The 12,419-nt window shown below is 39.3% G+C and overlaps 1 protein-coding gene across 1 annotated transcript in view; it reads right to left on the reverse strand.

Annotated features, from left to right (window-relative positions):
* LOC145446416 (argininosuccinate lyase-like) overlaps positions 1-12,419 on the reverse strand; it is a 130,889-nt gene that overhangs the window by 106,234 nt on the left and 12,236 nt on the right. The gene's annotated exons all lie outside the window — the stretch shown is intronic.

The raw sequence follows: 12,419 nt of genomic DNA on the forward strand, positions 1-12,419 counted from the left end.
AACAACTTTTGATCTAAATATCTACCTTCAACTTGTTTGCTATAATATTTTTCTGGGTTTGGGTGCTTTCGTATTCTCGGCAGCGCGATGGGCTCACCGAAGCCGGCATTCCATGAATACAAATCCTGCGTGTCGCGCAATCTCGCCGCAGCTTGGTGTATATTTCCTGACTTCCTGTGCCAAGCGTCCATCTTGTCCAACCAACGAAGATATGCTAACACTGCCGGAGTTCTTGGTGTAGGCAGTTTTAATTCTTGGTTTAATTCCCCTACATAACGCTTTGCACGATTTGCCTCGATCTGCAATGCTTTATCGGCAAGTGAATCTGTTTTTGGCCTATCAATCTTGATCCCGAATCGGTAGGGCCTGGCTGGCATTCTGCTGCTATACATCAGGCCCGCTAAATCGAAATACGTCGTTAGTGTTGTTCTATTTGACGCGCAACTAGCTCACGTATAGACTTTTTTGTTGATGATACACGTCAGACATGATGATAGTCGTTGCCTAGAATACCTCCTTTCAAAAGGTGCGATTGGGTGTCGCGTTGACGAGATAATCATTTCATCCGACAATTCAATTGTATCGTCTCACTTGACATGAATGGAATATTTAAAAATACTGTTGTCTTCAATCTGCGCAAAGAGCCAGACTGGGTGTAACATAGACCGATACATGATCGAAGGTCATTCGCTCTTGTCATGATAATTTATAAAAAATAATAATAATACCGAACAAAGTCCCATACCGACCAATCAAATCAATTCCAAGTTGTAGTATCGGTGTGCAAAGCACCAAATTCCCATCAAAATCTAGTGTATGTTCTGTTGGTCAGAATAATTAAACCACCCATCACAAAAGATTTGGCTACACACTATAAGACAACTTACACGATCGGGTATACGTACGTATACGCCATCATCGACTGCTTTTCATTTCTTACGGAATTACTGACCGTGGTGCAAGAGACCAACAGGCGATAAGCGGCAAATTTTTTTTTCAATAAACAACAACAACTACACTATCGGGTAAGTATAACATCGTACTTTGACCTGTTTCGTGTGTGGTTGCGCGCAACCAATATTGATGCAACCACGAAAACATAGATCTTTCCCGATGTAGAATGTACCCGATTTTTCTTCACGTAACACGATTATCATGATAACTAGTCGTAGACTCGTAGCACACCGTATTTTAACTAGAAGGTACGCCGTTACAGTTAGGGTGTCCAAATTCCTGATTGAAATGGACGAAATATTTACGCTTGATGGCTCTAAACTTTACCATCCTGCCGAACCCTTATATATGCTACATAAACAATAATAGACAAAAATCTACCACATTTAATCGTCATGGCCAGGACCGAAACAGCACTTCTTCATCCCCCAAGCGACGTTGGTCTTGGAACCCCCACAGGACAATCAACCAAACTTATGGGGGGGGGGGGGGGGGGATTGCAGACCTCCCCACACTATATACGACCGACCTTTCTACCACTATCCGCAGGGGAGTCAGTGTGTATTTCTTGGTCGCACGGAGAGCGACAGAATTTCGAATCAATGACTAAATTTAGTCAATATTGTTGATAATTGCAGATATTATTACTAGGGCAAGTTTTTGCAACTTTTTTACAGCTTCCGGCAGCGCTTCATAAATACTCAGAAGTTATGTAGTATGGTGTTTTAAGCTGTTTGGAGCATTCTTATATTGCAACTTTTCTCAATTTTTTTCATGTAACTTTTTGTAACTTTTACGAGTATTCACGAAACATTTTGCAAGTTTTTTCGATTTTTCATGCAAATTTTTGCAAGTTTTTTCGATTTTTCGTGCAACCAACTTTTTACTGGGAATATTTGGTACTATATGTAAATAGATCGCTTGATTATTTCACTGTCGTTAAAATTTGAGGTCCTTTCTGATTTGACGTAGCCTACATTCAGGCTAGACCGCCGAAAATTCTATTTTCACTGGGTCAATTTTTTCAGGCTATTGATTTTTCTGAAGTGGCCAACACTGAGTTTTGCTACAATATGTTGGATACGGATCGATTCGAGTATCATACCCTAATCATCTAGTGTTGGGATCAAGTCACTACCTTCGAGTCACGAGTCATCTCGAGTCATTGCACATTTTAACTCGAGTCAAGTCAATTCAATCGATTTTCAAAGGTGACTCGAGTCAAGTCAAGTCACTAGTTTTTTTGGAGGTGACTCGAGTCAAGTCGAGTCAAGTCAAGTCAATTCACGAGTCAAGTCACGATTCAAGTCAAATTGAATTTTCGAATTATGAGTGATGATGATGATGCAAAGTCATTACATTTTGCTAACTGGGTGAAGGACAGATTAATCGGCCATTTATCTTGAATCAAATAACGAATATAAAGTTAAACATGAAGGGTTGGAATTAGTGATATGACGTCAGGTGACGTCATGACGCTCACGTTCGCGTTCACACAGAACCTTTCAAAAAGGTTCGCGTTCACACGAACCTGAACCTTTCAGAGGTTCACGCCATCCCTACTACACGCCATACCTTTGAGTACACGCCAGGGTTACCATATTTTGGAAATGTGAAAAGAGGACACTTTTTCAAAATTTTCCGACTTACAATTTTGGAGTGAAATTATGAAAAAATGGTGAATTTTCCCCGACTTTGTGGTTGGTTGATAGAAAAAGAGGTCATGATTTCGTCTCGACTCCCCAAAACACGCTATTTTAATATACTATTCCGTTGGTTGACCAAAATAAAAAAGGTCAACTTTCCGGCTCAGCTTCCGAAATAGCCGCCGGAGCGTTACTTCAGTGCTGATTTACTGTATCTTTAAGCAAAATTCTCAAAATATAGGACATTTTGGCGTCCCCTGAGAACACTTTAAAAAAAGTCATAATTTTAATTTTCCGCTTCCACTATTCCCTGCATAAGGCCAGGGTTGTAACCAAGTCAAAAGTCCCCGAGTCACAAGTCAATTTCACTTTTATACTTTTGACTAAGTCAAGTCGAGTCATTTTCAATTCACCACCGAGTCAAGTCCGAGTCCAAGTCATCGAGCAGAGGTTCGAGTCCGAGTCATGGTATTATGACTCGAGTCCGAGTCCAAGTCATTGTGTTGACGGCTCAGTTTCCAGTTGAAGTCTTGTTAAAGCCACTTTTGTAACTCTGTTTGGTGATATCGAAGGGCTCGCATTTATTATATACTGATTTTCTTCACTTTTAACAGTTTCCGGTCGCATTTTTAAAGTACCAATAGACGAAATCACAATAGGCTGGTTGTTTTACTATTCTTCGAAATTACAATGAAATGTCGGTCTTGGCCGTCTGAGTCTCGAGTCATATGACTTGGTTCCAGTCATGCGCAATTCGAGTCGAGTCGAGTCATTTCCGTATTTTGAGAAAATGACTCGATTCAAGTCGAGTCATCAGAAAATCGTGACTCGAGTCTGACTCGGGTCGAGTCAGGACTCGAGTCATTACAACCCTGCATAAGGCTTAGGCCAATTTGACTTATCATAGTAAGCTTGGGTCTTCCGCAGGGTTGTAACTAAGTCACAATGCTCCGAGTCACAAAGTCAATCTCAATTTGATAGTTTTGACTCGAGTCAAGTTGAGTCATTTTGAATTCACCATCGAGTCCAAGTCACCGAGCAGAAGGTCGAGTCCGAGTCATGGTATTATGACTCGAGTCGAGTCAAAGTCATTATGTTGACTGCCCAGTTTCCAGTTAAAGGCTTGTTAAATCCACTTTTTGTAACTCTGTTTAGTGATATCGAATGGTTCACATTGACAATATACTAATTTTCGTCATTTTTAGAAATTTCTGGGCGCATTTTCAAGTACCAGTACCAATAGACGAAATCAAAATAGTGTGATTACTTTACTATTCCTCGAAATTACAATGAAAGGTCGGTCTTGGCCGTCTGAGTCTCGAGTCATATGACTCGGTTCGAGTAATGCACAATGACTCGAGTCCAAGTCGAGTCAATACACAAATTGACTCGAGTCGAGTCGAGTCATTTCCGTAATTTGAGAAAATGACTCGAGTCAAGTCCATTCATCTGAAAAACGTGACTCGAGTCGGACTCGAGTCGAGTCATGACTCGAGTCATTACAACCCTGGTCTTCCACTATTTCCGCTAAATAGGGCCGGGTGACTGCCTCTGCAATGCCTATATAGTGTCTACATTCGTAATTGGCCGAATGTTTCACGTTCACCTAAGTAAGTTTGGGCCTTCCGCTGTTTCCGTGTTATTTTCCGCTACGTTGGCTTTGTCTACATTACCAATGACCATGAACCTAATGTTGTATTTATTGTTTCAGCAGCATTTTAAATTTTCCCCGGTTTACGCAGCGGTGGTCACCGTAGACAAGAAAGCCACTCAAGTAGAAGTAGCAACGCAAAAAAACACTCAATTACGAGTAGTAGTAGCCCTTTTAAAAGCAGCCTAAACTACTTGAAGAAGAATTGACGGACTTTAAATCTACTCAAGTAAGAAAGCAGTTGTGAAAACTAGTGTAATTCGTTCGCATAGACTACCAAAAGCTGCAAATTGAGCTATGCGAAAGGTGCAGAGCATGATTCATATTGATGCATCCCAGGAGGTATAAATTTTCGACAGCATAAGCGTTCGTCCACATCATGGGATGAAAATGAGGGCATTGATATGGGATGCGATACTAATCCTCTGTTTACTCGAACACCCCGATTTAGAAAATAACATGGTATGGCGCCCATCCCATATTATAGGCCCGTAGTTTGGTCTAAGAGCAACACGGAGAAGTGGTGTCGGATGCGGTGTTTCCAATTTGCGCGATTAGTACACATTAATCAAAATATGACTGATCGTAAAAAATGTTATGTAGTGTAGCTTTATATTCGGCAAACAGAGGCATTGCCGTACACTTGCTTTTATACTTCAACATCTATGTTCTCCAGACAAAAGAACTGAAACTAATTAGAACTCAAAGTATCATACTGGGAATTGAAAGAGAAATATATATACTACTTCTAAAAAGCGGGAAATATATTTCAAGCCGTTTCTCCAGAAAGTTTCAACAGTGGTCAGTAGTATAGTCGATCGGTCGCAGATCGTAATGGGGTTCTTATGGGTGTGGCGGTGACGCGCCTGGAAAACTCGTGGTGGTGATGCGCCTTTTTAGACCCCCCTCTCGGCGGTGATGCGCCATGTGTTCTTATGGATGCGGTCATGATTCGCCCTTTCAGGTATAGGCTGCGTCGGTGACTCACCGCGAAAACTCGTGTTGGTGACTCGCCTTTTTTGTTATAGGCGGTGGCGGTGATTCGCCTGTCGTGTATTCTTACGGGTTCTGTGGTGATTTACCATGTGTTCTTACGGACGTGGCGGTGATTCGCACTTTCAGGTATCTCTCGCGTGGTGTTGAATATGCACGAGTCACCAACAATAACCGCGCAGACGGAAACGTGGCTTGTTGTGAGGATTAAGCAGTGCGACCTATATTTCGAATGACCTGCGCGCTGAATTGTTTCACGGCCAACCGCGGCGGTCGTGACTCGCCTTTTTTACTATAGGTGGTGACGGTGATTCGCCTGTCGTGTATTCTTACGGGATCTGTGGTGACTCGCCATGTGTTCTTATGGATGCGGTCGCATGCGGCTATTGCGTCTTATGGCGGAGGTGGCGAGCGGCTATTGATGCTAAAACGAAACCCGGAGTGGCGAGCGGCACTTATTTCTTACGGCGGGGGTCGCATGCGGCTATTGCGTCTTATGGGTGCGGTCGTGATTCGTACTTTCGGTATAGACTGCGGGCGGTATGTCGTACTTTCAGCAAAAAAAGGTGTGAAATAGTTTGCTAAGTCTAGGAATCACTTGCAAGGTAATATTTTGGTATTTAGTTTACCACAGAGCCGGCGTAGACGGTGATTCGAATATCAACAATAACAACGCTCACGAATTAACACTTCAAATAGCTGTGAAATAGTTTGCAAAACCCCGCGATCGCTGACAAGATAATGTCTCGGTCATAACCATCTTTCACGACTTGGTGTCATAACCATACCGATCGCTCACGCGGTGAAATTTTAGTAATCAGTTTGTCACAGAACTTGATATCGCTGGTAAGATTTAACAAGTAACGAATAACAGACCGCGGTAACTTGAATAGCGACAAATTGTCACTTATTTCCGCTCTAACCCTAATCCTTTGTGAAGTGAACGCTTATTCAAAAGGGTGTGATATAATTTTAAAATCCAACGACCACTCACCGGATAATACTTCAGACATAGCAATTCCTCATACCCGCCCACAAGGTAATATTTCGGTAATTAGTTTGTCACAGAACCGTCGCAGGCGGTGATTGGAAAACCGACAATTTGTCACTCGCCTGCGATCGCTATATGTTTCACGCCTCCAGAATAGCGGCTGACTTTAGTTGCGTGATAAGATCCATGAAAATATTCAATCAATGTGTTAGTTTATCAACTTGAAATGAAACTTACTACACAAATCAAGTCGATTCGTATCTGAATGTTTTAAATCGGTACAACTTTAATCCTTTGACAAATCCCTTAACGCGTTTTTGTTGAATCGAACGTAACCCGAATATTACTGACGCCGACTTTCAGCCGCATCGAATTATTCGCACATTCGCCGCTGTTTTCACACTTATAGAATCAATACCAACTATAACTCTACAAGAATCAAGAATCACAAGTATGTGCATTACACAGTTATTGTCTTTATTAACTTGAAATCAAACACTTAACAAAAACACGCAACTAATCATTTGGCAACTCTAGCATTACCAAAAAATTCCAGTATTGTTGATTGAAAATCCTTGAGTCATTATTATCAAAAATGTTATAGTACCGCATCGGAATCCATTCGCGGGATGTACTAAAGGTAAATCCAGATAATCCAAAATGAAATATTTGGACTTTGACAAACATGACTACTAACTTTGATCCAGTCACATTTCAAGATTATACTTTGAAACAATCCTTGAAACTTACAACTCTATTCACGACTGAGTTTTCCGTTTGTCAGTTTCAGTAAATACTATCGCGATATTTTAATGTGTTACTACACACAATAGAATCATTCAATGAAATAGCACCTGTTGTAAATATTTCTAACTTGACAACCACTTGTGCATACCGCGATCGACTTGTGACGCGATGAGTTAAATTGGAATATTTCAATCTATTTGTCGAAACCTTGAACAAGCTATCGGGTTATTTTTTTTTTGTTGTAATCGAGTGAACGGAAATAGTATTACGTCTCAACATTTTAACATCTTCCCATACACAAAAGAGTAAAATACAAAAAACCTTGTCAAGTCAATCCGTTTGTAACTTACCCAACCAAAGCAAAAAGTATCCTTATGAAAAGTAGACAAGACTACGCGAGTAATCACCACAATCCAAAATCCATAGCAAGTTCGGTTGTATTCATAGTCCACCAACTCGTACTTTTATTCAACTGTAAAAGTCGTTACTATTCCGCAAGACAAAGAAATTACTATGTGGTATATTTTGTAAGACAAAAGTAATTACTTCTCGGTGTCGGCGACTTGAGATTAACATATGTTTTGAGTATATGATATTTGAATGTCTGACCAACGTAGTTAAGAATTCATTTTATACGATCGAACACCGGTATTACATTGAAAGTTATCATGCTGTAAACATAAGGATTGACACATGGATTTGACATATGTAATAGTTGATCATGACTTGATTATTAAATTATTCGCGTTAATTAGACCCGGCGTTGCGGTAAAGGTTATTATGACAGCAACAAACTTTTCACCGCCGTGGTTATTAACATATTGATTTGTAAAACTATACTTGTCTGAAATGTTCTTGGTTTGAAAGATATTCCGTGTTGGTACAAATCACTCTGTGTATTACGGATATCAGAAAATATTTTTACAAATGTAGTTGTTTCCAGTAACCAAGACTAAAGATGACACAACAATTTCGTTTGGAATATCTTTACTGGACGCATCCTATTCTACTAGACTTGAGTAATACACAAAACTCATAGCATTAACAAAATCGCAATAGGCGCTACACTGAAATCTACAAAATGTGTTTGTATTGTTACTCAAAGTAGTGATCATAAATTATCATTTAAATAAGTAATTGTAATCATAAAACCAAACTTGCGAAAGTCATTACCATAACAAAAGAATATTGTAGGTTGCTTGCTAAATGTATGCCGGAAATATTTGTAGAACGCTCACGACCAAAGAAATCGGAAATTTCTCCCCATTGTCATTCGTCAAAGTATATGTTGTCACAATACTCATCCCGTAAAAGATCTTACTTGTATGTGATTGAATCGCCGGTAATTAACTCGCTAAATCAAACCATAAGGAAATTTCACTCAGTCATCGGATTATGATATTAAACAGCGTCGCTTAATCGGCATAGAGCGTTTTTCTAAATGCAAATCATACCTGACCAACAGAAAACAATTTTCACTCACCTCGTAATGAAACCAAGTGGTGGGCCTACGTTCAATATTTTGTTTGTGTCAAATACTTTGCAATAAACACACACACTGGAGTGGTTGAGCTTTACATCATCAAGCTGTCATCTGTAAATCGAGATCACATCCGACTTGTAACTGTATCGTTTACCTAACCGAGTTGTATGCACAGTTTCATATTTTTATCATTTAGTGATTGCTGAACATACCAAACGATACACATTCACTTCCGAAATACTGCGTTGATCTCAATTCCCTTTGTCGTGATAACCGAAGTACATTTGTTTCGAATTCGTAACAGCCGACTTTTCTATGACACGATAAATTTTGACAAGTTATGCTTAGAAGATTGGTTGCATATCGCGAAAAATAACATACTGCTCATATTGATACTGTTAATCGGTATTTTCACGCGAGTCGATTTTCAAATGAGTAAAATTTATTACATGAGTTTCTCCGCTTAATGTAAATGAAAACTCAGTCGTCTTTTAACATCACATAGACATTGATAAAAAGTAAGCAATCAAACACAACACTTTGTACGACACTAATTATTGTTCCACACATCTCATTTCATACTAAGTGTATACGAAAGATATTCATGTTACACGAAAATATTCGCTCATGCTACAAACCTGTACAATGATTGGTGGTGTAAGTCCAGCACAATTGCGGTATCCATACGAGTTTAGTTAACACAATTTACGACACCGAGGTCGCCTCATCTTTCGTAAAACAACAAACCAACCAAGCCTTCAGGATATGTCCATGTCATAACAATAAATCAACTACTCCAACAACAGAGTACATATGTTTTCTAGCACGGTGCTTACATCTTACAAACAAATCAACCTACTTTGCTAACGAAAAGCGCTGAGTCATCACATGGTTGTCCTCACAACAATACAACTAAAACATACTATCATACAAAATGACCGTTATAGTTTGCACACCAACGATACATCGTACAAGTAGCAAGTCTCGAGAATCCAGTTATTCAAAAAACGTGAAAGTGTTTCTACGCCAAGTCGGTATGTTGACGAAAGCATATATTGTAATATCATGATCGATTTACATTCGTTGGTCACAAAATGTCACTACTCTAAATAATTATTTTTCACTCAAAGCCTACTTGTCACCATTCGTTTCATCAAGCACGAGTTCAAGAAACCTGCTGCGACATGAATTGTTATTTTATGTTGTGTAAATAGGTAATAATTAATTTTAGTAACACTATATCAACATCATCGAGTTGCGCGAATGGATTTACATGTGGTCTTGTGGTTTTAATCGAAGTATACAGCACGGTCTAATGTAGAGTCGTCTCTACTGTACAGCAACTCGGTAATCGAAATGCATTAAAATTTAAACAAGGATCTTGTTTCGTCGCACCAAAAATATGTTTACTATCGCGATACTCTGCACAGGCCGTGTAAATCCTTTTCACACTCGTAATAGTATACCAACAGCTACCGGCGACAACGTTTAACAATACCAACAACACTAAACATACGATACCTACCCAAGTAAAATTACCATTTTCACCTAGAGGTCGGTCGTTACCCGAGTAGAAATACCATTGTCCTTTGGAGATTTATCGTTTACCCAGTGTAACAAACCCCTTTTCCTTTGGAAATATATTTTTTCTCTGGTTAACAAACCTTTTTCACTTGGAAATATATTTTTTCTCTGGGTAACAAACCTTTTTCACTTGGAAATATATTTTTTCTCTGGTTAACAAACCTTTTTCACTTGGAAATATATTTGTTCTCTGGGTAACAAACCTTTTTCACTTGGAAATATATTTTTTCCCCGGGTAACAAACCTTTTTCCCTGAGCAACAAACCATTTTCACTTGGTGGTCCGTCGTTTACCCGAGTAAAAATATCATTTTCTTTTGGAGATCCGGCGTTTACCCAGTGTAACAATACATTTTCATTTGGAAAAATACTTTTACCTAGAGTAACTAATCATTTTCTCCTGGGTAACAAACCCTTTTCGTCTGGAAACTAGCATTTACCTGAGTACCAATACCGTTTTCCCTTGGAAATCTATCTTTTCCCTGGGTAACAATACCATTTTTGTTTTGAAAACTGACAACCACACCGGTCAATTTGATATTTTTTGTATATTGTTACAACAGACAGCGACAAAATATACACCAACAACGACTCCGATACATTTGTGTAATCGCATACTCACTTGTTCTGGTGCATCCCATCAAAATCGACGGTTAGCCACACACACACACACACACACAATACCAATGCACTATTTCGATATGACTGCGATGTCCGGGTTCGTGCTTTAGATTTTCCAGAACCAATCCGTCTAAAGTTGTAATCCCCCGCCTTTGTTAACTGGTTGATACACGGATAACAATCTTCGGAAAATGTAGGAACGCATACTACCCATCGTGCTAACGATTCCAGGTTACTTGTGATTAATTTCCTTGCTCACCCTATACAGATTATACGTACAGCGATATGTAGTGGTAATCGGTTTGGTCAATACATATCGCCCCATTCAGTATGGAATTACAAACCCAATACAGGTCAGTTCATAACCGGATCCGGATATTCAATGCAAAGCGATAAAGCAGAACCAATGACCAAATGTAATTAAACATGTAGATTCACAACCCTTGATTTTTTTTTTTCGTGAAAAATGACAATACATATCGAATATATATTTTACGATGGTTCAACCCTGCCAAGTATTCACGTAAATGTGGTTTATGACATTACATACAATGTATCAGTGTATCAATGTTGGGTGTTTATGCACACATCGGTATGACCCATAGACAATATCATCATACCCTCCAGGACTTCGTTATTGCATCGTGAGGTCAATAAAATCAATCGGTGGCATAGACGACAGAAGGCTTGGAGATCCAATGTAAAATTCAGACAAACAAACGGATATATTTGTCCATCTTGGTTATTCACTCAACTACCATTGGTGCTCTCGATACAGCGAACGGTACAGTATGCAACGCATATCATTAGAGTGATATATCCGCAGATAAATATGGGGCCTGGCCACAATAATTGTATCGAGATTTAACCCAGATTACTATCCGTTCACTGATTCACTCGATGGTTTTAGCAACTTGTAACAACACAAGATAGATACGACTGGAATTACTAATATTCATAATGTTTATGATAAGTGTCGTTACCGATCGTTCACTAAGTCGATATGAATATTCAAAAAATCGGATATCACTACTCTCAACACCAGTGATTCGGTTTAAGTTTAAAATCGATTTGATAATGTAATCCAAGGTGTGTTTCTGTGGGATCTGATAACCTTTACGAGAGAGTGCTGTCTCTTTGACACATGAAACAACTATTATCAACCACACCTTGCGTGCATCGATTTGTCGGCGTCGTACAATTATTGTGGCCAGGCCCCATATTTATCTGCGGATATATCACTCTAATGATATGCGTTGCATACTGTACCGTTCGCTGTATCGAGAGCACCAATGGTAGTTGAGTGAATAACCAAGATGGACAAATATATCCGTTTGTTTGTCTGAATTTTACATTGGATCTCCAAGCCTTCTGTCGTCTATGCCACCGATTGATTTTATTGACCTCACGATGCAATAACGAAGTCCTGGAGGGTATGATGATATTGTCTATGGGTCATACCGATGTGTGCATAAACACCCAACATTGATACACTGATACATTGTATGTAATGTCATAAACCACATTTACGTGAATACTTGGCAGGGTTGAACCATCGTAAAATATATATTCGATATGTATTGTCATTTTTCACGAAAAAAAAAAATCAAGGGTTGTGAATCTACATGTTTAATTACATTTGGTCATTGGTTCTGCTTTATCGCTTTGCATTGAATATCCGGATCCGGTTATGAACTGACCTGTATTGGGTTTGTAATTCCATACTGAATGGGGCGATATGTATTGACCA

Source organism: Botryllus schlosseri, chromosome 9 (assembly GCF_051294905.1).
Source record: "Botryllus schlosseri isolate E-star chromosome 9, Bs_hap1, whole genome shotgun sequence".
Classification (NCBI taxonomy): Eukaryota; Metazoa; Chordata; class Ascidiacea; order Stolidobranchia; family Styelidae; genus Botryllus; species Botryllus schlosseri.